At 38.8% G+C, this 23,412-nt stretch overlaps 1 long non-coding RNA gene across 1 annotated transcript; it reads left to right on the plus strand.

Annotated features, from left to right (window-relative positions):
* The first annotated feature begins 10,030 nt into the window (after positions 1–10,030).
* LOC127858784 (uncharacterized) lies at positions 10,031–16,330 on the plus strand. Its single transcript, XR_008039051.1, has 3 exons — positions 10,031–10,809; positions 11,924–12,145; positions 14,873–16,330. It is a non-coding gene; the product is annotated as an uncharacterized LOC127858784 (long non-coding RNA).
* Positions 16,331–23,412: the final 7,082 nt, after the last annotated feature.

The raw sequence follows: 23,412 nt of genomic DNA on the forward strand, positions 1-23,412 counted from the left end.
TTGTCTAAGTTATTTCTATGAAATAATAAGGATGATAAAAAGTGCACACAAAACTCGACCCAAACGCTACGACACACACTTTATAAAGTTGAATGGCGTGTGTTCATTTCAAACTTGCGATTGATTTTGAAAAATCAATTGTGTGTTAAATTATGCAATAGCGAACATCTTCAGTGCCTTCAGCGCTTTGATTCAAAAGTCTTACCAATTGTGACAGTTCACTGGCACAGGCAGATCCTCATAATGATCAATAATGTCACACATTGAAAGATTAGTGTCCATTACAGTCTAATGATTCTTAGCTTTGTGTCACAATTAATTAATTAATTTCTTTACCACTCAGATAGGTATTTTCACGCATTTGTAGTCCCTTTGAAAGTTATATTAAATGAAACCTTTCTAACTAGATTCAAATTTTTAAGACTTCTTCTTCAAATCTTAGATACTGATGAGCAGCATCCCTAAATCCCTCATATTGTAGTGTTGCTGTTATATGCTATGTAAAGACAATTTTGCATAAATATTTATTCCTGTTTTGTTTCTGCAACAACGTTTGCAGAGTGTGAGAAAGCAGAAGCCAAACCTTGTTTGCTTTCTTGAAAATATTGTAGCGTTCTGCCGATTGTGTTGATCTATTTAGTGTTACTTTACTGATAAATTCTGGATGGTTAATAAAATGACTAAGACAATATACGTTTAAAACTGTTTTTTATTCACTATTTCCGCTCACCTTCAACTTTAAACATTATACAATTAAAGTTGATAATACACGTACACAGGCACCCACTGGCTAACAAATTCTGCGTATTGTTTACACTGATCCTCTTGAACAGATACAGATTATTCCCAATATGGCGATATTAAAAAATATTCAATATAAACAGCTGATCAAAAACAGATCAATTCACACAAGTGCATTAATACAATACATGCGGCTTACGCTTAAGTAGTTACTTTTTATGTTAGACTGTTATTAAAGTATTAAGTATTAAAAAAAATAAACCATTTAAAAGTTATAGCAATCAAACCACGTACTCGAAAGACTTTTAAGTTAGATTTTTTTGTTAAAAATGACGTGGAGTAGGTTCCTATGAAAAGACTGAGCGAGCTTGTCTCGGAGCAAAAAATTGGCTCCTTATATACTCTGTGATGGGATCGACCATAAATCTGGGGCGAAAAGCGGTCGAAAAATGGTCGTAAGGTGGTCATGTACCAACTATCGGCCAATGACCAAAAATACATGGGCAAAAAGTGGTCGGTGACGAAATAACTGGTCAATGACGTCATTATGACTTAGTTACATTCGAACGTCAACTTAACAACTGACTCAGTAAAACAGACAAATGGCAGCCATCTTGGATTTAAAATAAGAATTAAACATAAAGCGCAGTTAAATTATGACATTTACAAGAGCGGTGTATTATACCATGAAATAGTGTGGGCGTTTTCTGTTCGTTGCCGACATCCTTGACTTGGAACAATTCAACCGTTACGAACACAGGAAGTAAGATGGCTGACGGCTGACAAAAATGTGATTTCACTCAGAGGAGTTTTACGATTTCTTAATGGATAATGGCATTTTAAGCAAAAAGGAACAAACATATAAGGAGACTAAGTAGAAATTAATTACATGCAATGGATATTACCATTCACAAACGTGAGTAAGAAGTTGAATATATGCTTTAAGGATCAGTGTAATGAAATTTCGCGAGTCGTAATGTTACTTGCAATGTAAAGTCGGAACACAATCAAGCCCAGGATAAAATACATATTAAGTGTAAAATTGTGCTTATAAAATAATAAAATTTGATAAGCACAGTTTATACAAAACAACGTTGGACATGACCACTCGCGTTGGGTGCCTGTTTAAGATGACAAAACAACAACATCAAAAGGTAAGAATTGTTAAAAAAACATCTTTAAAGCCAATCAGAAATGCTGGGGCATTTCATTACCCCCCTCGCACAAAATTGGCTCTCCTGAGCCAATTCACAAATGTCAATTTCAATTCATTTTAAACATGAATGAAAGTATACATTCAAAAGTATATTGGTGGCCTTAATAGCGAGGTTTCACTGTATTCAAATATGTTTGAACTTTTATGAATAAACATTTAAACTAAAATTTGAAGTAATGTTATAAACAGTACATTAACAGATTGTTCATATGAACTTCCTGACAATGGCACTTCTTCATTGTCAAGTGTCTTTTTGTAAATTTAAACTTTAAACTGTAAAGATTATAATTAAAAACAATGTTCATGTACTGAGTGTTTAAAGTCACTTTCTAATGTTTTTAGAAACACTTTTCACTGATGAGCGGTTCTCTCTTCGCCGCAACCTGTCCATGTCGTCCCTTACCTGGAGCACGGCCGTGGTTACTCTGTGCAGCAAGTCGTTCTGCCTCTCCAACAACCGGGTATGACGGCTCATTTCTGTCACAATCCTTTCTACACCTGCAGCCATATCCGAGGTTAGTTTTTGGATGTTCCCCAGGATTAGGGACGTTGGCACTGCTGTTTCAACACGCTCCTCGGGGACTTTCGGAAGGGATCTAGTGGGAGACGCAGATTGTCTGACCTGCTTGGCTGGAGTAGGCTGAACATCGGGATCTACCCCTTTAGCCGTTGTTGACCCACTACACACCTTTTGCGCCAGCAACTCCAGAGGCTCTTCATCCAGGAAATCCAAGCTTGAGGTGTCATCCAGTTGCAGGACGATCTCATCCTGGATGGGTGTTCCAGGTGTCACAACCGACTTGACAAACTTGGCTCCTGCAGTAGAATTTGGAGTCTTCGCAGGCTGGAATAGCTGGGCCTGACCTGCTGCCTTCGGTGTAGGCCTGTAGACCGGGACTTCATTAGAAATATGGTTCTGAATGAACCAGCCATTCGAGATATCTTGAAGCGGAAGCGGCAGATGGTTGGGCACATAGGGTTGATGCCTGAACATGTTCAGACCCGTCGGCGCGGCAATGACGGGTGACTGGAGTTTAGGCGCCTGAGTAGGTGTAAGCCAATCAGGTAGTATTGGATTTTCTTCAGGGACATCAAACCAATCTTCTTCTGCTTCGTCCGCATGTGGTTCCGATACAGGGTCTCCCAAACGTTCAATGTCCAACTCGGAGACAATGTAAGGGTTATCTGATTTATTCAGATAACGACGTAAATCCGTTACGCCCCTCATCTTCGCCTCCTTAACATGGGGTGCGTATTTCGTAACGTGATCCAGAAGGTGCTGCTGTGTCTGACATCTGAAGCTGCAGAGGCTGCATGTGTAAGGTACTTGATCAAAAGTAACATGGTATTTGAAGAAATGGCCCACCAGTCTTCCCTTTCTGTCGGTCTTCTGACATTTTTTGCAGCGGTACTGCACCCTTGGTTTCTTTGCTGTCTCCATATCCTGCAAATATAGCATCATGGAATGAAGGGCGAGTTACCGGTCTAGTTGAGGGAACCAATCTGTCTTTGATCAAAAACACTTTGTTTTGACCCCTTTAATTACGCTGACTTTATGGTACCTTTTTTTCACGAATTTAGAACTTTTGTGGATGACTGTGATACCATTAACATTTAGGTTACTTATTTTTATATTTAATTTAAGTCTTGCGAGCTCGCCAAGTGTCTGTGATATTATGACTGTGATATAGTTGACGCCGATTTGTTGAGTTTTTTGTTTATTGTTAATATTCTGTTTATTGTTAATATTCTTATACACATGTCTGTGATAAACGGACTGGCTATAAACCATACTTTTCTATCATATTTTTTTTTTTTTACTTTCTCTTTATTTTTATAGAGTACATTGTACATGTATCAACAAATTCAAATTGCAGTATGAACAATCATATACTAACGAAGTAAAACTTAAAGCACTTGCTAAACCGATACTTGATTAACTAATTTACACTACTTTTGCACTTCACTTTCAGTTTATTTTGCACTTTTAACACCCAAGCTGGGATGTTTTTGCCTCTGTACGGCTTCAATTTATCATGATGCACAAGTCTATTATGACCATCTCTGTCAATTTGTATCATGAAGTTAATTGCGGATCTCTTTTCTTTAATAAGCATAGGTCCCTCATAGGTTTGCTCGAGTTTAGGACAAGATCCAACTTTACGACTTTCGTTCAAACACCACACTGGGTCGCCCACTTTATATTCTTGGAGTGAAGCCTTCTGGTCGTACACTGCCTTGCTGCGTTTTGCTCTTTGTTTTAGGTGGTTTCTGGCAATTTCATGGACACGGACCAGCCTTTCTCGTAGTTGTCCAATGTAGCCGGCTTGTTGCTCAGGTATGACATTGGGGGAAGGACTGACATACACGAGATCAGCTGGCAGACGGACTTCTTGACCCGAGACCATCATGTTTGGAGAGAAACCTGTCGCCTCATGGGGTGTAGCTCTGTAAGCACCAGCGAGACTGCCAAGGTGCTGATCCCAGCTTGCCTGCTCCCCCGCTAAGTATGACTTTACCATTTTGATTAGCGTGCGATTGAACCGCTCCACTTGTCCGTTTCCTCTGGGATTCCTCGCACTGGTCCTCGACTTGGTAACCTGTAGAATACTGCACAGCTCTTTGAAGAGGTTGCTCTCAAATGCGGCACCTTGATCACTGTGTATCTGCAGCGGCGAACCCCATCGTGCGATGAAATGCTCAATGACCGCATTGGCACAGGTTTCCGCGGTTTGATCGGCTACGGGGATGACCTCAACATATTTCGTAAAGTAGTCACTCATGACCAGGATGAACCGGTTACCTCTAGATGTTACGGGCAGGGGACCCAGGAAGTCCATGCAGAGAAGATCCCATGGAGCTCCTGACTTCAGGTGGCCCATTGGAGCTCGAGGTAGACGCTGTGGTTTCTTATTTGCTTCACAGACATCACATTGCTGGACATACAACTTCACGTCGGTCTTGAGGTCGTACCAGTAATGCACCTTGGTGATGTTCGCCTTTGTGCGTTTGATACCTTGGTGTCCTCCTACAACGGTGTCGTGCATCTGGCCAATCAGATTGGTCCTCAGCTGAGTGGGCACCACCAAACGTTTGACGGATACTCCATTGAACGGACACTTGAGGTACAGCACATCATCGTCTAGGTGGAGCTGCTCCCACATCAGAACGTAGTGTCGTGCTTCAGGGCTCCAGTAGGCTGTATCGTCTCTGGACGGCCTTCTTTGTTCTTTGAACAAGGACTTTACAGGACCGATGCAGGGATCAGAATTTTGAAGCCTTGCCATTTCCTGTGGAGAGTATGTTTCCATCCAGGCCTTGGCTCTTGTCACCACTCTTGAGATGTTACCCGGGGTGCTACCATCGCTGCTCTTTTCACCTGACCTGACCTCTGCTCTATCTTCGAGAATATGGGGTTTCCAGCTAGCCAGCATGATTTCCGCTCTGCGCTGACACTTCGAACATGGACCGCATCTAAGGGGCTCGCTCATGTCCACCTGGTCACAGGAACAGTCTCTAGGACTCTCACACCGTGAAAGTGCATCACAGTGTGCCTGCTTTGTGCCAGGGCGATACTCTATGCTGAAATCAAAAGGCGATAAAATTTCGATCCAACGCGCGATTTTACCGCTTGGCTCTTTCATACTGAAGAGCCAAACAAGGGCTTGGTGATCACTTCTGACAACAAAATGGCGACCTAGCAAATACTGGCGAAAATACTGGACAAAGTAAACTACAGCTAATAACTCTTGTTCGGTGATGCAGTAATTTCTTTCAGCACGGTTCATAGCTCTGCTTGCGTAAGAGATGACCCGCTCACGACCTTCTTGTTCTTGCGACAGTACGCCACCTATTCCCAGGCCAGATGCATCTACATCAAGCAAGAATGTTCCGCCATCATTGAGTGGATAGCCCATCACTTCCGGACTCACCAGTGCCTCTTTAATGGCCTTAAAAGCTTCTTCTTGCGCGTCATCCCAGTGGAAAACTGCGTCCATGCAAGTGAGTTGTATCAGGGGACGGGCCTTGCGAGCGAAATCTTTTATGAATCTCCTGTAGTAGGACCCGGTTGCCACGAACTGCTTTACTTGCTTTGGGGTGTTTGGTTTTGGCCAGTCAAGAATTTTGGCTACGTTGGTTGGGTCTGGCTGTAAACCTTCTTCTGACACGATGTGTCCTAAAAATCGCACCTTGGTTTGTAGCAGGTGACATTTGTCTGGTTTCAACTTTAATCCGGCTAACCGTAGCCGACTGAGCACCTCGTCCACCCGGCTCATATGACCTTCGAAATTAGCGTGGTAGATGATTATGTCATCGATGTACACCAGACAGGTCAAACACTGCAGGCCTTGGAGTGCCAACTCCATCGTTCTCTGAAAGGTACTAGCAGCATTATTGAGCCCAAACGGCATACGGGTCATCTCGAATTGCCCGAACTTGCAAACGAACGCACTTTTGGGTATATCTGCTTCCTTTAAGGGAATCTGGAAATAACCTGACGTAAGGTCCAAACTGCTGAAGTACTTCGATCCTGCTACTGCGTCCAGGCAATCCTGCACCCTTGGCAACGGGAAACCGTCCTGCTTGACTAAAGCATTCACCCTCCTATAGTCCACACAAGGTCGAACCGATCCGTCCTTTTTCTTCACCAGGACTATTGGGCTTGCCCATGGAGAGGTGCTCTCACGGATAACATCTTTCTGCAAGAGGTCTTCTATTGCTTGCTTTTCTTCCTCGGCATACGCTAGTGGGACTCTCCTTGGCCTTTGTCTTACAGGTGCCGCATTATCGGTGTTTATGGCGTGCTCGGCGAGATGTGTCAGACCAAGATCCCAGTCATCTTTTGAGAAGGTATCACTGTGTTTGATAAGAAGGCTTGCTATTTGTTGGGCTTCTTGATGACTACTCCCCAAAGTGGATCGCTCAAACAAGTTAATCAGGTGCTTCGGTATCTCTTTTGACGCTGACATCGGCATGCTTTTGATATGATCCGACCTTGCAGACTCTTGACTTGTCTTCACTCGGCGGATGGGTGCATGGTTCAATTTGTCTTCAGTACATTCTTCTTTGGCCAGCACACTTACGATGCGCTCGATCCTTTCTGCCCTACCGATTTCGGTGTCTTGTCGAAGCATGACTTCCATGGAGAAAGGATTTAAAATCCTGATACTACATGTTGGTGATTGATTGACATTGACCAACGTTGTTGCCATTCGAAGTGCATACATGTCCTCTAACTGTTGGACAGGTTCGACTATGAAGTCAGAGTTGACGTCTTCGTCATCGTCTGTGAAGCGCTCCACAAACACGCTTACAACTGCCTCGGCCATACCAGGAAGTATCATGTCGTTTGCTACCGTAACGCGCCTGGCCCTGTTGGACTTGCCCACCTGGAATATAGGTATCTCGAGCCTATCGAGGAGGATCTTGTTGCTGCTTAACAAGATATCTGCTGGTTCTCCGTGTCTTCCCTTAAGAATGTCGTACCCCAGCAATGCTTCGTCTTCTATTTCAGCAATAATGACCTTTTCAGACAGTAAAAGTGGGCCCAGCTCAAGATCCATAATCGCTTCACCAGCATCCTTAATTGGTGCCCCGTTTGCACCAACTAATCGGGATGATCTGTCCAACAGCGGACGAGAAGTGACCGGCAACTGATTAAATGCCCTCGTCGAGATGATGGTCCGTGAAGCACCCGTATCTGCCGTGAACGTTACCGGATGACCCTTTACCTTGCCGTGTACATAAACCCCTTCTGCCAACTTCCTTGGCCTCTGTACATCCCTTTTGGTAGCGGCTTCATCCGTACGGCTACGGATCTGTTGCTTCTCCTCCTTTCCATCATGGCCTTTGCAGCTCTCTAATGGGACCTCCCTTTGGCCGCAAGGGCTGGTCCCTGTTCGTTTAAATGGTTGTCTGCTGTCTTCCTTAACTCGGTCTTGACGTTTGGCGAACCTTGTTTAGTGGCTGTACACTCCCTAGCGTAGTGACCCTTCTCATGGCACTTGAAACATTCGACCTCCCTTTTTAACCAGGGTCTTCTTTCCGATTTCTGTGCCTCTAGAGATTCGAGCCTTTTAAGGATCTGCTGCATTAGTGCCTCCTGGCGGTCAATCGCCGACTCGCTGGACCAATGCTGTTTCTCCGTGTTGGGACTACGCATTTCAATAGTCTTATACTGCCTCTTGTACGGACTGTCGTGCTGCCTGGTGTCCCGATGTCGCTGCTTGTCGTCCGCCTCCATGCACTCTGTTGCTCTCCTGGTAGGCCGTCGCTGCTTCCAATCGCCCTTATGGGTGCTTTTAGTGATTTGCAAGAAGGACACGGCATAGAAGACGGCGTCTTCAATATTGGATGGCTCTTTATTAAACTCGACTTCAAAACGAGCGTCCTGGTCTAGGAGACCATCTAAAAATTGGCGTACCAGATCTTCGTCACGCGTGCGCCTATCCCGATGCGGATGTCCCTTGTCATAAAGCATCTTCAAATTAGCCGCGTACTCTTCTACGGACTTGCTGTGTTGCTGCACTCGATGGTTGAATCTAGAAGCAAACGAGCGTGCTGACTCCAGCACTCGGTATCGCCCCCCTATCTCAGATACCAAGGATTGGTAGTTGCTTACCACCGATGCGTGAAGCTGCGTAAAGACAAACTCGGCCGCCTGCCCTTCTATGTTTTGCAGCAGATGGTCTAGCCTTCGCTCGTCTCCCCAACCCATGCGGTCTGCAATGGTATCGAACCTGGCAATCCAAACTTGCCAGTTTTCATTGCCGGTGAATGGGGACACCTTGATCCGCTCGTTGGTGGGCATGCATACCCGTTGAGGAGCCCGCTGAGGTGGCGGAGTAAACTGATGGTTTGCAGGTGCTGCCCACGGTTGATTGCTATCTCCCCCTGCGTGGAAGCTTGGAGCATCCGGTCTAAGGGCGGACATGTTGACATTAATCAGGGCCGTGCCATCGAGGGACGAAGCAGGCTGTTGCAATGAACTACCCCGATCACCAACCGGCCTAGCTCTGGTGCTAGTCTGCGCATTGGCCGATGCCTCTGGGTGAGCTCCCTTAGCTGCCTTAACCTCAGTGGCAAGGTCCCTGATACAACTCTGAAGCGTATCTACGGCCTTCCAGAGGTCACGAGATGATCTACGGCGAGATGGTTGTTTGCTTAGACTCATGGGTCGGTGTGTAGAATCGCTATCAGAGGCTTCTGATACTGTTTCCGGGTCGATATAACCGGCGCCTGGACTCTCTGCATTAACCGGGCCATCCTCATTGTAAGGGAGATTGAACTGAACTTCAGGGTCACTGTTAGCCATTTTATGTTATGTTGTTTAATCTTATGTCTCAATAAATGATTTAAAATTATAAGAGTTCAATTTTCTGTTCACAATTAAAGTTATATTCTTTGTTGTTGTTAGTTAACTGTGTGTTACTAAACCAGACCTTTAAAATAAACGAAATAGGTTCGGTAGCGTTCTTATTCTTCTCGAAGACTAGGAACAAATCACTGAATACTGATTTTATAGGAATGTAACAGTATTCCACCGCTGACCGCCATAAATATGTAGCGTTCTGCCGATTGTGTTGATCTATTTAGTGTTACTTTACTGATAAATTCTGGATGGTTAATAAAATGACTAAGACAATAAACGTTTAAAACTGTTTTTTTATTCACTATTTCCGCTCACCTTCAACTTTAAACATTATACAATTAAAGTTGATAATACACGTACACAGGCACCCACTGGCTAACAAATTCTGCGTATTGTTTACACTGATCCTCTTGAACAGATACAGATTATTCCCAATATGGCGATATTAAAAAATATTCAATATAAACAGCTGATCAAAAACAGATCAATTCACACAAGTGCATTAATACAATACATGCGGCTTACGCTTAAGTAGTTACTTTTTATGTTAGACTGTTATTAAAGTATTAAGTATTAAAAAAATTAAACCATTTAAAAGTTATAGCAATCAAACCACGTACTCGAAAGACTTTTAAGTTAGATTTTTTTGTTAAAAATGACGTGGAGTAGGTTCCTATGAAAAGACTGAGCGAGCTTGTCTCGGAGCAAAAAATTGGCTCCTTATATACTCTGTGATGGGATCGACCATAAATCTGGGGCGAAAAGCGGTCGAAAAATGGTCGTAAGGTGGTCATGTACCAACTATCGGCCAATGACCAAAAATACATGGGCAAAAAGTGGTCGGTGACGAAATAACTGGTCAATGACGTCATTATGACTTAGCTACATTCGAACGTCAACTTAACAACTGACTCAGTAAAACAGACAAATGGCAGCCATCTTGGATTTAAAATAAGAATTAAACATAAAGCGCAGTTAAATTATGACATTTACAAGAGCGGTGTATTATACCATGAAATAGTGTGGGCGTTTTCTGTTCGTTGCCGACATCCTTGACTTGGAACAATTCAACCGTTACGAACACAGGAAGTAAGATGGCTGACGGCTGACAAAAATGTGATTTCACTCAGAGGAGTTTTACGATTTCTTAATGGATAATGGCATTTTAAGCAAAAAGGAACAAACATATAAGGAGACTAAGTAGAAATTAATTACATGCAATGGATATTACCATTCACAAACGTGAGTAAGAAGTTGAATATATGCTTTAAGGATCAGTGTAATGAAATTTCGCGAGTCGTAATGTTACTTGCAATGTAAAGTCGGAACACAATCAAGCCCAGGATAAAATACATATTAAGTGTAAAATTGTGCTTATAAAATAATAAAATTTGATAAGCACAGTTTATACAAAACAACGTTGGACATGACCACTCGCGTTGGGTGCCTGTTTAAGATGACAAAACAACAACATCAAAAGGTAAGAATTGTTAAAAAAACATCTTTAAAGCCAATCAGAAATGCTGGGGCATTTCAATATAGTCTATAATGGCAAATTGTTTTCCACAAACAATCCATTAACATAAAGGCCAAAGACAGCATGAAAATAATTTTGAGAAAATAAAGGCCAAAGACAACATGAACATTATGTTGAGAAGCCAAAATAGCTACCTAGCATAGCACAACATTAAAATTACATGCTCTCATATAGCCCTTTACCACTAAGATATGTATTTTGACGTATTTGTAATCCCTTTTAAAGTTCAATTTAATTAAAAACCTTTCATACTAGATTTAAGTTTTTAAGGCTTCATTTCCAACCCTTAGATACTGATGAGCAGCAAACAGCATAAAACCTGAAAAGACTGCGAGTCACTCGCAAGCTGTTCTGGTTTTAAGCTGTTTTAACATAGCCATTTTCACTTTGCTTCTGAGTGGGAAAGGGTTGACCCAGTTATAGGCCAACAGTGTCAACTTTTTTCTGTTCTGTGCGTTACGGAGTATAGCACAGAACGTATGTCTAAACATAACGCACCGCACAAAACAGGTATATGTGCGGTTCGTTCATGCGTGTGGTTGTCACGTGAGTGATGGTCACTCAGGTGGACATAGGCGGGAATTTGCACGGGGTGTTCATTGTTTGGTCAGTTCTACGCTAGACTTCGATCAATAAACTTGTGTTCGTGTACAAATCCTACATCGTGTTGTCGACTTTAGCAGAACACAAGGTGTCCATGCTGCAAGATTTGGAACGCATCATAGAACAGATAAGTGCTAAAAGAAACGTAAATCTGTTAAATCCGTTATACTGAATCTCGAGCATAGTATCGAGTGTTACGAAGTAGTAACAGAGTTGAAACGATGTATATTTCAAGTAACAATTTCAGCACAAGAGAAAGCCGATCAATTTACAAATAGAAATATTGATGGCACGTGACCGAAAATTCACAGGTCATTAATGGTAGAACACGACAAAAGCTTTCGAACTTACTGGGGAATAAATTGCTATTCTTTGTGGTGTTGTATACATTCTATATGTATATGTGTAAAAGTTTTACGAGTCTGATGTTGTAATGTTGTAATGTTATTTGCAGAAAAATACAAGGAAGAGGCGATGGCATATAAAAAGGCGGAAACATAACGCCACGCGGCGCTCTTGACGGGTCATATCAGAAGCCGGAAGCTTCATCTAACATCGCAACACAAGGGGCTGAATCTCAATTACCATTGAGACGCACAGGACTATGTTTCGCATGTGGCGAACAGGGTCATCGGAAAGGAGCAGCTGGATGTTCAGCAAACAGCTCGACCAATAAGTTAAGTAAATTATGTATATAACCCCGTTATCAGAAAATGGGTAGTTTCGTGTTCGTCGGAAAACGTAACGTACAGAAAGTTCCTAAAGTCGAACGTGATCAAAAGGATCCAAGTATAGTTCGCCGGTAAGTTGAAGGAAGGCCCACGCGGTTAAGTAGCAGGAGACTACTGATAGTAAGTACATTTTCGATGTAGTAAATGGCGGTTACAAGTTTATTTTTTCCGTCGGAAAACGGTAACGTACAAAACGATCTGTCTCAATGTATTAAAAGGATCTTAGTATAAAACTGGATCAAAAGGATCATAGTATAGAAATTGATGCTAGAAGCTCGCCGGTAAAAAGAACGAAAGCCCATGTAGCCAAGCTGTAGCAGGCTACGGATGGTTGTTACATTTTAGATTTAGTAAATTGCGGTTATATGTTTCCTTTTCCGTCGGAAAACGGTAACGTACAGAAAGAGATAAAAGGAGCAATTGATCGAAAGGATCATAGTAAAGAAATTTATCAAAAAGGAAAAATTGATAGAAGAAAAAAAAAAAAAAAAAATTACCGGAAGTTTGTCGTTAAGTAGACTGAAAACCCACGTGACATTTATCATGTTGTTAATACGCCCATTAATACGTTTATAGTCGTATTTAATAAGAATGGGAGACCTCGATATATTTAACATTATTATTTATTTATTTGTTCTACTTTTGATATTAGAGGAGCGTATCATGATATTGATACATTCACGAACGGTGTGGTTTGAGCTATCAAGAGAATAGCAGGCAGTGTAAGGTTGTTATAAGCTTATATTTGGCACGATAACGGCCGATCATATATTTATTTATTTGTTCTACTTTCGATATTAGAGGAGCGTATCGTGATATTGATACATTCACGAACGGTGTGGTTTGAGCTATCAAGAGAATAGCAGGCAGTGTTAGGTTGTTATAAGCTTATATTTGGCACGATAACGGCCGAATATATATTCGCTAAAACTCGTTAAAACTAAAATGAGGTGTACTAGCATTCTTACGTCAAATTGACTTAAAATAGTTATTTGCTTTTGTGATGATGGCATACATCAGTGTAGAATATGAAAAAACATTATATGCTAGTGACTAGACGAGTTTGGATGTTAACTGGCTGAAGAAACAGTATTTTGATTCCTTCTCAGAGAGTAGAATGGCTCGGGCATGTGATCGATATGCATAAAATGCAGTTTTTCAGAATTAAAAATTGAGTAGCTAGGCTAGAAAAAAGTATTGATTCGATGATCTATCTAATTTATCAAACGAAAGAAAAAGTAGTACCAAAAGATAAATTAATAGCTAGTCTTGTAGGGCAGATAATTTCCTTTCAGAGTGTGAATGTAAATAAAGTTTGGTGATAACAATGCATATATACAATTGCATAAATACCAGAGCTAGTTGGAAAGCTCCCGTTATTGTAACTTAGATTATGGAAAAAAAAAAAAAGCACTAGGCAGTTAATCAACGGTGGAAAAGATTTCAAACACAATCAGTTGTTTTTGTGTAATATATTTGCTGATGCAAGTACCACAAGTTATGGTTTATGGAGGTTTTATAGAAAGTTGTAGCTTTAATGTAGATATAGGCGAAATGACTGTAAAGCTAACGATTTTCATACAAAAAAAAAAAAAAATCTAATTTATTTATTATTGTTTTATTCCATTGACGAAGAGAGTAAAGGTATGTACTCGCGGTCTTTGAGACCAGAAAATGAGAAAATTGGAATGTGCATGATCTTAATAAAAAGAGCAACCTGTTCCCGGAAGTGAACAGATTATTGACGAAAAGAGAAAAGTTATTCTTGGAAGTGATTACTATATTACACTGTTAAAATCAAGGAGGTACACTGCCAGTGTTTCTATAAACGAAACAGGTAATGCATATTGTGATTTAATATGAAGTCAATACATTAAGCCATCGGAAGTTGGTTTTCAAGATAAACCGGATAAGTATTCCGTCGTTCAACATGACGTAAGTAAAAATTTCTTATGATCAAGAAAATGCCTTGCATACGGCTAGAAAAGGTATGTTATTGCTCCCGGAAGTGAACAGAAAGAGTTTGCTATGGTCCCCGGAAGTGGACATAGAGCCCAGTAGATTGCTCCCGGAAGTGAGCACAAATTGTAGGCTATGGTCCCCGGAAGTGGACATAGAGCCCAGTAGATTGCTCCCGGAAGTGAGCAGAAATGCCCCATGAAGAGAGCAGAGAGTATGCTATGGTCCCCGGATGTTATGTTATATGAAATGTTTTAAATGCTTTGCAAAGTTTGTACATCAAAGTGTATTCAGACAATAAAATGTAAAATCTATATTATTGAATGGTAGTCAAAAGAAATAGCTTTAGATTTAAATATGTTGTGTGGATACTGGATTCAATGAAAAGAGGCAGTGGGTGCCTAAGTTCAATATGGGGAAACAATGTAAACTGGTTAGTTCAGAAACTAGGTTGGTATCAATCTGTATCAATAATATGATAGCGGAGAAAGCAAATTGCATCCTTGTTGTTCCAAAAAGGGGCAGTTCGCCTTATTGGCTAATGTTGATTTGTCATACGGACATTTTAGAGATATTGTAAAATATTGCAAAAAGTTTGGTATAGGCTGTATGATTCCAGGTTGTTTTGGTAACACTAGATTACCATTAAATAAGATAGCGTTAAGATGCATATCACAATACAGTTATTGATGTATAGTACATATGTTTGACAGGAAATGTTTTGAGAGGTACTCTGAAGGAGCGATTAGAGGGCTCGGGCTTGCATGGGCTTCGAAGAGATTAGATGGCGGACAGAATGGCTAAGTAAATACTTAGAACAATCAAGACCAGACAATACGGTGAAGAAAAGAATTCTTCATGTGCACATTTCAAATACTGTGAAGAAAATGTAGTCGCCATGTCAGCCGTACATATATCAGTAGTAATGTACATGGCTCAATTGATGGATCGAGGAAATCTAATAACATTTTTTACATCTGTGTTTTACAGTATTAAATGGATCCATTCTTTTAATAGTGTACATGATCCAAAGAAAGATTTAACAAACTATTATAAGAAGCTTCAAAGCGTGTGTGTTTCAAACCATCTCACAAGAAAGATGTATCATGTACATGTGCATTCATTAGAGATGATACAAACATTGTGTTTGATATAAGGAGATTCCACTGTTTTCATTGATTAATCATTTTTGGGTTATGCATGTACATGTATCATGCATATTAACAAATTAACGTTTTATTAACAAATATGTAATTAGCAAATTGGTCAGATGAATCAAATGATTTTTTGTTCAAACCAGTTATTGGTTATATATATATGTAATTATTTAGACTAGCTAACGCCGAGGGCGTGTTTTAGAGATGTTTGAATCGACATGGTCGATGGAAGTCTGATAGGGCTAAAGATGGGTACATTGATGATTCTCTAGACAAAAAGCTTTTTATCACTAGACAATTGAAGTTATAATTGATTTGCGGTTCGAATTTAAAACCTTACTAACCTTTGTTTTTGTTCTATCGCAAGCCTTGCCCAATGCAAAACGTGTTGTGTTTTGTGCTTAGTTGTGTGAAGACTTTTCTGTTCTGTGCGTTACGGAGTATAGCACAGAACGTATGTCTAAACATAACGCACCGCACAAAACAGGTATATGTGCGGTTCGTTCATGCGTGTGGTTGTCACGTGAGTGATGGTCACTCAGGTGGACATAGGCGGGAATTTGCACGGGGTGTTCATTGTTTGGTCAGTTCTACGCTAGACTTCGATCAATAAACTTTTACCTTTTTTTTAATTCGAACCGCATTAGTAGTAAATTGGCTAAAATGACATGTTATGTTTGTGTTACATAATGTTTAGTTACATGTTAATATTGGTTGTTTTCAGGTACAGTTTTCCAGAGTTATTTTACATTGGGCTTCTGATGAATTTTTATCTCTGGTTTTTACCCTGGCCTTGAAAACACCAATTAAGGACACAATACTAGAAGTGATGTATACACATTATAGTTATAATTTGTTATATAATTTATAGATCGAAAATTGTCCTGTCAAGGTTGTACTACAATTGTACTTGATTGCTATATGATACGAATATGTAATATTCGTGTATGTGTGTTGTCAATAAACTGATCGCAAGCCTTGCCCAATGTATCGCAAGCCTTGCCCAATGCAAAACGTGTTGTGTTTTGTGCTTAGTTGTGTAGACGTTACAATGTCTATTGTGTTCACAACATGCCATGATGTGGCTTACAATTTTCACAGCTCTATGGTGCTTAGCTATCAAAGCTGGTGGACTTTTCCCAGTGGACAATGTGATTTCAAAGACAGTGGAAAACTGCAAAAAATGTCCACCAAGTTTTGAACACTTGCACAAGTAATGTAGATGAAGATCAGGAATTTGTCTGGCTTCCTGATAATATCCATGCCTCTGGCGCCTCTTCTTGCTAGATTGGTGCAAAATGGTACCATGTAACCTTCAATTGATACAGTACCTTTAATTCTGCAACAATCGGGTGAACTATGAAGGTAGCATGCAATGTCAGGACAATTATAATTTATGAACCCTTCTCTTGCATAATGGGGTTTAATATATGTGCGTTAACCTTTTACCTCTCAGATACGAATTTTGACGTGTTTGTAGTCCCTTTAAAAATCAAAGTAAATTAAAGACCTTTTCTTTATAGATTCACATTTTAAAGGCTTCATTTCAAAATGTAAGATACTGATGAGCAGCAAACAGCATTAGACCTGAACAGTCTGTGAGTTACTTGCAGGCTTTTCCTGTTCTATGCTGGTTGCAAAAGCCATTTCACTTTACTTCGGAGTGAGAAAGAGAGTGTTGTTCCAGATTAGATTGAGTAGTATGTCTCTTCTAAGCAAAAGTCCAGTAAAGGGAGAAAGTTCCACCCTAATTAGCCTTTTCCGACTGCACAGGCTGATCTGGTACCACATTTTATGCAAATGCTTTTAGCCCAATTTTTCCCAGAGCTTGTCTCATATGTAACATAGATGTGGCCTCACTTCTTAAATGTGTTTTATAGATAAGAGGCCTATATTATGGCAGGGTTCGCCAAAACTTGAAAAATCTGTCAGTCATTCGGACTGACAGACTTGAAATTTTTGTCAGTCCGAATCAGTTTCTGTCAGTCCCACTGTCCGACTAAACTATAACAGCAAAACACAACAAAAGAGAGTACCTTTTTGATGTTTATTGGTTTTGATCACATTAAAATACAATAAAATCATGTCCAAAGTCGATATAATAAAACAATTATTATATTAATAATAAACCACATATAAACCAAAGGTATTCTTTTTAGACTTCTTTTTGTCAAACTGTTTTTAGCCTGCACAGCTCTACAAATCCGTGTTCTTGAAAAGTTAGGGTGACATCCAATCAAGTTTGACTTAATTGCACACACCCATTCACACTACTTTGGATGACTTCAATTTCTGTTTATTAGCCGATTTCACAAGTTCTAAAACAAAACCTATTGTTAAAATATTTTCTCTTAGCTGAGGTGGTTGATTTCCAGGTTCAATTAAATGAATGTCTTTCACACCTATTTCTTGATAGAAAACCCCATGATAATTACCACCATCCATTCTTGTTGTCTGAAATAACACAAAACATATTGCTACAAACTATCAACAACAAATCAAAACATAAATATCCCTATATCCGAATTTTAAAATATCCGAAATATAGTACTTCGGGTGAAAAATCTAATTTTGATTTAAGAAATTGTTGGTGTGTAAATTAAAATATATCCTTCCCAGAAAAATATAATAATGAAAGTATTTATCAGAAATGCTCACAAATGCCTGTTGAAACAAGTTTTCATGCGGTTTTTGTTGTGGAGATATTAAATGGAACAAAAAAAATGTCGGACGCACTGGGTTGCTTTTTTTAACAAAGACCGTTGATTTTGAACTCGCATGTGATAGTTAATTCTAATTCAACTTTAAACATCAAAATATCAAAATGAAGGTAAGAAAAAAAGGATTTTGACAGAAGTTGAACACAAAGCATTTACCTTGTATTAATCCAATAGCATATTATATACTTTGAGTGATCTTTTTGAAACCATTTTTCATCCGATTGTGTCGGTCAGTCGGACCGATTATCTTTAATCACTTGTCGGTCCTTAGAAAAATTTGCAGGTCGGGACCGGCGGACCGACGGTTTTGGCGAACCCTGTTATGGCCAAGCACAGGATATTTGGCATGGTTTGTTCTTTTCTGTTGTAAACATGGGTGAAATCATAGGCGTAATTTGTTGAGACATTTTTATAATCGTTGCCTGCTTTCTGTTGATAGGGTGCCTATATTATTGCCTAGAACTGGACTGCAGTGTTTGTTCTTCTCTGTTGTTGAGACATTTTTTATCATTGCCTGCTTTCTGTTGATAACGCTATACACACATGTGGTAGTCCAAGAAGGCCAGTCTGAGCCATTTTATTTTTTCATTTTTTCGGCGTAAGCTGCATAAGCCAGCTTTTCACCTTAGCCTGACCTTTGTAAGTGTCCAATAAAATTCAAATAAAATTTCCCGCGGCTAGGTACGAATGAATACACTTCATTTATTCCATTGGCTGATTTGAGTATACCACCAGAACATTGGAAACATATCCGTGTCTTTGTAACACTGTTTTACTGTATGAAACAATTTTATCTCTAATGAAAAGGCTTAATAGATAGAACAGTTTTACACTCAATTCTCGACATCAATACAGTTTGTGCGTACACCTTTTATTTTCAGAGTATTACCAGCGCAAAAGCGTTTATACTTAAAAGGCTATGTTCTCATATTTAGTACTTACTTCCATATTCCTGTCAACATGTTAACATGTAAAAGTATAAAGAGCAGCGGAAGCGAGGCCTCACTTTAAAGCATTGCATTTCAATTCGCGAGTTTTCGGGTCAATTCGCGGACATTCAGAGTTTATATACAGGTCATCACCGGAGTTCGCGGCCAGTAAAATAATCGTTATATAATAAAGACGCTATCCGTGAACTAGGTGACCTCGAATTTTCTTTAGACCAGAAATATGTTAAATGAAGATATTCAGCAATATAATTATGGTATGTCAATAATAGATTCTTAATGTGTTTTCAACAATACAATGATAAATATTATTTTTGATAAATTTAACAATAATTATTCCACCATATTGCCTAATGTACTAAAGTGATATTATGAGCATGTAACAGTTTATAGGTGTCTATCGCAACCGTTGATTATTTTTGATGTTTCTACTTCATATACACTTATATTAATTAATGCAGCATCAACATACTAAAACAATATACCAGAAAGAGAAAAATAATGCATTTGAATATCAACCGTACTTTCGTTTGACAACTGATCAGGCGTTTACGAGTTGAACTTAAATTTAGTTTTAGTGCAGATTTGTTCATACAACACAAAGACACAATATTGTTTTACGGATCATTTCGGCTTACAGGACTGGGTGGGTCACGTAAGAATATCGAATATAATTTTTTATTTTTATAAACAACTGGTAGCAAGGTGAGTTGCAGATAATTGATCAGTAACCACATTTTAACTAACTATTTTGACCTGTTAATTCTTTTCAGTTCTTTTCAGTTCAATTCAACAGTGCAAAATGCCCATAATATCACTTTAAGCATGAGCACGATGATTCTCGATACTGTTAATAATCGAATCAAATAGCAATGCCCGACAAACCTCTTAAACAGGTTTGTTCGAAGAACGCGCCTATAAATACAGATACTTCTCGTGTGGCCGGTTGACTCATATGTTTAAATTTCACTTCCATTCTTCTTTTGGTTTTCTGTTTTGTATCTATAGGTTAACATATGTTATAATGTAAAATAAGCCGCGAAAACTCCGCGTAACATCCCGTACTGCGTGTGATGCAGCTAAGAACTGCACAGAAAAAGACATTCGCTATCCTTGATCTCATTCATTAAACTATTTACGCCGTATATCTTTTTTAAAGATATTTCTTGTTTGGTTTATGATAATGTTTTGAAGAGGCAGGCTGTAAGAAGATGGATTATTTGATTTGTGAATCTAAAAAGTAGATAGTGATAGTTTCTTTAACTTTTAGAAAAAAGTGAGTTTCCTTTATGTATTTATTAAGCATTTGGGCAATATTGTCTGCTCAATGATTGAAATAATTTTTAGCAAGGCTGTTTTTGGAGAAAACCCGAGCTATTGTCATAGCCAGCTGGCTGTCCGCCTTCCGCCATAGGCGTCATGCTAAAACCTTAACATTGGCCATAATTTTTTAAATATTGAAGATAGCACCTTGATATTTTGCATGCATGTGTATCTCGAAAAAACTAAGTCAAGGAAAGTAATAAGCTTTAAATAGACATAGTTATCTGACCTGCCCACGTATATATTTTTGGTAAATAAATCAAAGCGGCGCAGTAGGCGGCATTGTTTTTATGACAAACACATTGTGGTAAAAGGTCAAGGTCATCATTAATGGTCTATGGTAAAAAATACAGATTTAAGGGAAGTAATAAGCTTTAAAAAGGGAGAAAATTATTCAATATTGAACATAGCAACTTTATATATTTGGCATGCATGTGTATGTCATGGAGCTGCACATTTTGAGTGGTGAATCTACAGTCACAGTATAGTGGCTTTTAATTATTTGCTACTAAAATTAGAGATTTGTTACAGACAATTATTTTCAAGGGAAGTAATTAATATAATTATAAATCTCATATTATATATTTCCTTACCAAGAATTGAAGTTCTTTTCACAGTTACTGTACAGATTTATTATTTTGATTATTTATAACCCAAATGATTGATTTTTCCAAGTTTTTTTTAAAATGATATATTTATAATTTCTTTGATGTTCATTACACACCTGTGGACTTATGTCCATAGATACATGATCAACTCTGGCTTTTTTTTTATGAAAAGGAAAAAAACTCTGGCTATGATCTCTTTTTAAACCACAGGCCTTGGTTGTCAGTGATGTCTGACATGGTCATAATTGACTGTGAGACCCTCCCCACCCCCTCCCACCCCCGGGTGGATTCAACAAAATTCAAGGGCAGTAATAACCTTTAAAGGTAGATGATTTCCATACCTGCCAAATGATAAATAGAAATTGTATTTCAATGTGGTGCAGTAGGGGGCATTGTGTTTCTGACAAACACATCTCTTGTTGGGTCACTAGGTCAAAGGTCAAGGTCACTGTGACCTCTAAAAAAAATAAAAAAATATGACAAGCTTTCGCAGCCGAGCGTGGCACCGGTTATGCGGTGCTCTTGTTATTCTGATAAACACAGCAACATAGAAGGCCTTTTTAATGATACATCCTATCTTATTTGTGACATTAAGATTATAATAAATAATGATTTTAATGATGTTTTAAATCATCATATCTGTTTGGTGACCTTTAAATTTTAAGAAATTGTGATTATGTTTTATTTCAGTTACGCTAATTTTCATTGGCTGTCCATGGAAAAATTAAATTAATGCCTTCAGAATGGTTTTAATTGTTTTAAGGAAATAAATGTACTGTAAACATATTATTTATACAACAAAGTTTGTACATTTAATAGCACAAAAACGACAAATAATATTATACATACATATTCATTTTCAAACACATGTTTAATTGCATACTCATTAAGGTAAAAAATAAATAATTGAGTTTTGCTCTGTAAAAAGGGGTTTCATTAATGTTTGTAAAAAGTTATTCCAGATTAGCCTGTGCAGTCCACACAGGCTAATCAGGCACGACTCTTTCCGCTTTTATGATATTTTCTGTTTAAAAAAAGAATCTTTAAGAAAATCCAGTTTAGGCTGAAAGTGTTGTCCCTGATTAGCCTGTGCATTCTGCACAGGCTAATTGGGGACAACACTTTGTGCTCATGTATTAAACCCCCCCCCCTTTTCTCAGAGCAAGGTTTAAATATATTTAAGAAATGTGCTTGATCACACTGACAGCTGGTAGAATTTATAAATGACTATGTAACATTACTTGTTTAGTAACTGAAATGAATAGTATGCAGTAACAAATCAATGTGTTAAAAAGTTATTTATTAAGGGAATTCTTGATTTATATTACAAATCAGATCCACCAATGTGAATCTCATGCTCTTGTTTTAAAACAGAAAGGTATATTTTAATTAACAAGGAAATTTAATATATTTGATTACTTTTCCTACATGATATTTTCGAAACTTACTTTACGAGAAACCCTGTCAGTGAAAAACTTGTAATCAACCTGCATAATTCGCCCAATTTGTGCAAAAAGGTACCATATGACATTGAACATAGAAGGCACATAGTACCTTTTTACACCAACGGGACCATATAATCTCCTATGTTTTCTTAGCAAAGCAGAAATTCATAGCTGATTGAAATGATCTTGGCATTTTTTATGTGGAATCCTAGGGTCATGCTGATCAGGTTAATTGATAGTAATTTTCCAAAATCTGGAATTTATTACAGCCTATTAATGTTATACTGCTGCAGCTCATTTCTCAAGTTAGATATTTTGTGCAAGTTTTAAGCTCACCTGGTCATATTTTGCTCATGGAGAGCTTTTTTGTAAGTCGTCATATCTTCAACCTTTTACCTTTGAACAATCTGGATGCTGCATTTGTTGCCCAATCTTCATTCAACTTATTCACAGCATTTGTCCCTATGTTATGTTGGCCGGGTTTTACCTCGGATTTATTTAGGGTCAAAATCAAGGTCATTAGCTAAAATTACAGAAAAAGCATACAATTACTCTTTTGGACACATTTGTTTCCAAATTTTCATGAAACTTGGCGAGAACATTTCTTCCCAGGGATATATGTAATCAAAATTTTGTCATATGTGGTGAAAAACAAGGTGATAACATCAAATGGCAGAAAAAACTTTGAACACTACAGATGCCACACGTATTGCCCGATCTTCTTGAATTTTGGCCAGAACATTTGTCCCAATTATATCACCACCAAGTTTGAAACTTGGCATGTTGGGTCAAGAGCTAGTGCACTTGGTTATATTTAAGAAAAAGCGTGTGGACACTCTATATGTCTGGTATTGCCTACCTTAATAAAACTTGGTTAGAACATTTGTCCCAATGATATGTGGCCAAGCTTTGAACTGGGTCATGTGTCTAAAACTAGGTCACTATCAAATTGAATACAAAGCTTTTGAATACTTTTTACAGGAAATATTTTTTGTCCAGTCTTCATGAAATTTGTTTTGAATGTCGACCCAATTATAGATTGGCTTGTTGGGA

This window comes from Dreissena polymorpha, chromosome 1 (genome assembly GCF_020536995.1).
Source record: "Dreissena polymorpha isolate Duluth1 chromosome 1, UMN_Dpol_1.0, whole genome shotgun sequence".
NCBI lineage: Eukaryota > Metazoa > Mollusca > Bivalvia > Myida > Dreissenidae > Dreissena > Dreissena polymorpha.